The following is a 4,103-nucleotide window of genomic DNA, read 5'->3' as shown; positions in this document are numbered from 1 at the left end:
GTAACATGACCAAATCTTCCTGTTATTAAAAAAATCACCTATCAATTCAGATGCTCTATGAGTGGTATACACCTTCCTTCCTTAAGCTTTTAGATTAGAGCAGTATTTCTCAATCTTGGCAACATATTGCCGAAGTCCATCCATCTTCAAGTTGCTATAGTTCAGAAACACTGGTCTAGAGAGATACAGTTGATATCTTATGTCATGCCTTCATATGAGACACTACAGGACTCCATTATCTCAGAAGGGGACTATGCCAGTATACATTCCAGTGTGTATTTCTGATATGTTTCTGGGGTGTTTCTGGATCCTCTTGTATGAGGGCATATTGTATTTATTGAATTCATCACACATAAAGCGTATTGAAATATGTCTGCTGCATAACTTGGGTTTGTTTGTTTAATTACAGGGCAAATTATTATTATTTCCTTAGCCCTTTTCAGCCCATCTATATGCAGGTTGATATTTTTAAATACTTCTTTTAGAGAAACAGGACTTCCTTTTGCAGACGCTGTACTGGCTGACATTGTTCTTCTACATATTTAATGGACTGGGTTATCCTAGAAGCAGTTTGACATGACTGTCGAGATCCAAATAAGGTCTGGGTAAAAAAAAAAACCCAAACAGTTAGATTCTTATAGAAAGAAGGTAGAAATGTGTGTAACTTATTTTCTGTCAGAGTCAAATGAAATTTGGAAGCAAGTTGGGGAATGAAAAGTATTCGACTTTGTAGGAATACCTACAGATATGCTCCTTTGATGTATTTCTTTTAAGCAATTTATCTCAGATGATATATTGTGGTAAAATATGGGTTGGGATACCGATACAAATTTCAAACAAAACTTTAGGAAGAGTTGCACAAAGGTAAAGGATATTCATATAGAATTATTGTGTCGTCTTCATGAATGCAGAGGTAATGTTGTGGAGAGTTGCTGAGAAAGTAATTCATTGAATCTCATTTAACCGTATCTGTGGGTGTATTTCCCATAAAATAAATCATAAGCCGGGTGAATTAGTTTATGAAGTACAAAAAGACCATCACACAATCACAGCAGTGAATGATCGGTAATAATGAGAGATAAGAGAATCTATGCCCTCCCCCAGTGCTATGATTGGAGTGATAATGGTAGTGTTAAGACAATCTGAGTTAAGAAGAGATATACCAGACATTAAATACTTTTTTCTGTTTTTGTGCTGTCTCATCTTTATTCTTCACCATAACTACACAGAGTTTACATCAGTATTTTTCAACCTTGGCAACTTTAAGATGTATGGACTTCAACTTCCAGAATCCCACAGTCAGCATGCTGGTTGTTGAAGTCCACACATCTTAAAGTTGCCAAGGTTGAGAAACATTGTTGTACATAAACAACAGGAGGACATTTTTTATAATGCAGAAGAGCATGACAAAAACAAACAAACCTCCAAATTCATGATTTCATAATCAAAATGGACTGGATTTACACGTATCTGTCCCATCCATTCCATGTTTATCCTGCTCCAGCTCATGTTCTGCAGTATGACCATATCTAATCTAGAGATGTATGCATATCTAATCAGTCGATGACCATTCCCAAAATAGTTTCCCTTTCACACACAAATAAAGGTTTGTAGATGACAACAGAGGTGAAAAATGGTTTTCATCATGATAATTACAGTCTGTATTAGAGAAAAGGATTATAGACACGTGGATAGACTATATAGACACAGGAGAAATTAACTTTTAATTGCATGAATATTATGCATTAAATGAGGTTCCTGACAAAATAGCATTTAATCATATCTAAATAAGGACAAACAATTTATTGATCTGCATTAAAAATAAAAACAAAGAAAAATAATATTTAACTTTGTAATCGATTTAATGAGATGCTATAGGATGAAATTATCTGCACAATAATGTATGTATGAAAAGTTTATTTTTTTTTCATTCATTTTTAAAAACAATTTTTATACTTAGAAAATAAAATTCAGAGTATATCTGTCATAGCTAATATACATTAATGCCATGGCTAACAATACATCCAAACTGAATAGAGCAAATGCAAAACTTAGATTACAGTACAGGAAAAAGTACTTCTGAAATAACTGCAGAATCTTTTTTCCCTGGTGAAAGTCTAATTATAATACCGGATAGAGCATCACAATAATGAACTGGTGTTCTTCACTCCAACAAATAAAAGAACTGATGACATTTTTAGTGTTGCTTGTGCCAGGGCAACCTATTTGTAATCAGAGACTAAGGGAAATGACTAAGTAAACAAAAAAGATTTATTTTCTTCACGAGCCATTATTTCTCTCTGACAATTACAGGCATTCCTATCAAAATTATTGACACAAATCTCACTGTTATACACTACCAACGTGGAAGTAGGAATATTTAAGTAACTTAGGTTGCAGATGCAAGAATAGTATTTGCATTACATCACAATGCACATTTCATCACTTGATCCACAAAAGAGATCTTGTCTGGTAGTCAGGATACAATGCCAGCGATGCCAATGTGAGTAGAAGCTGAGAGTTCAAGGATCCAGAGCCAGAAGTCTACAGAGTCCTATCAGAGTTGTAGCATAAATAAAATGGCCTAGAAAGTGGGCAGTCAATAATGTATAAGTAAATTGGGCATGACAGCAGTTAGTGAACAGGATGGTCTGTATCATCTTTTAAGGGCAAAAATAAAAATAAAAAAAATAAAAAAAAGAAGAAAACCGGTCTGAGAGGCTGCTAGGAGACCTACAATTAAAGAAGCTGCAGGATTTCTGGCAAGTACTGGTTGTGTATTACATGTGGCACATTCTCCAGTATTCTTAATATGTCTGTGCTTTGGAGTAGGGTAGCAAGACTCTTTTCTTACAAAAAAACAACAACCATTTAAGCCTGGCTACATTTTGCAAAAACCTATATCAAATCTGACAAAAGCATGTGGGAAAATGTGTTGATCTGATGAGACCAAGATTTTGGCCATAATTCCAAAAAATGTATTCGATGCAAAGACAACACGGTGCATCATTAAAAGTACACCATGCTCACAGGGTTCTCTCTCTGGAAACATAAAAAGTGGAAAATAAATTTGTGGACCAAAGTTATGAAATATATTTTTAAAGTATACCAAAATGTGCATTGAAATACTTTTATTTCCGTCAAGAAACTGGATGCTAGGATACTTATTTTATTAATAGGGGATTCATACTTTTGCTCTAGCAGCAATTAAATTGGGCTTTCCAGGAAAGTGGGGCATACTATTTAGCATAAGTATGTGCATCTACACTCACGGGAAGAGGTTTTAGGGAAATCTGGTATGACTTTGGTAAGCAAAAGCAAAAATAATACGAGCAAGTAACATCGTCTCTATTTTTATAGATCATAACATTAAATGAGCATAACATTGGTTCTTTCTTTTTTGTGAAACTGAGAAAAAAAACTTTCCTAAAGCCAAATTTAATAATACCTACGGCAGTGTTTCTCAACCTTGACAATTTTAAGGCATGTGGACTTCAACTCCCAGAATTCCACAGCCAGCAATGCTGGCTGTGGAATTCTGGGAGTTGAAGTCCACATGCCTTAAAATTGTCAAGGTTGAGAAACACTGACCTACGGCATCACATTTTCTATTTTTCAAACAAATAAGATTCCATTCACAAGTTACCGCTCCCTATCTTCCTCCGAAAAGCTGCCATTTGACAGACTTAAGTAAAAAACAAAGCCTAAAAATTGCGAACTGCTATTGGCTGCCTTACTGACGTTATCAAATTTTTTTTTTGACGCAACGCTCTTGCCCCTTCATTGGTCGTGGAGTTGCGGGGCGGAGTCTCTCCGCTTGCAAGGTCGACGCAACAAACCAGGTGTCCAGTCCGAAGGAAGGAGAGATCGACTCCGCCTCCCACCCAGAGATAGGGTCACGTGCCCCAGTGTTTACATCCTCTCAGCTGTTTGGCTTCTCCCCCCCCCGCCCCCCCTTCTTCCTGGCGTCGTTCAGGCCAACACAAACAGTCAGGATCAGCGGCCGCGGCCGGCGGGACGAGGCTGACGGCGAGGAGAACCTTCTTTCCCCTCCCCTCCCCCCCACAACACACAGACATATACGCATTCAGTGGGCAACGTCT

Source organism: Protobothrops mucrosquamatus, unplaced genomic scaffold, assembly GCF_001527695.2.
Source record: "Protobothrops mucrosquamatus isolate PMUCROS unplaced genomic scaffold, P.Mucros_1.0 scaffold1651, whole genome shotgun sequence".
In the NCBI taxonomy this organism is placed as follows: domain Eukaryota; kingdom Metazoa; phylum Chordata; class Lepidosauria; order Squamata; family Viperidae; genus Protobothrops; species Protobothrops mucrosquamatus.
Note: the sequence above shows the minus strand (reverse complement) of the source record.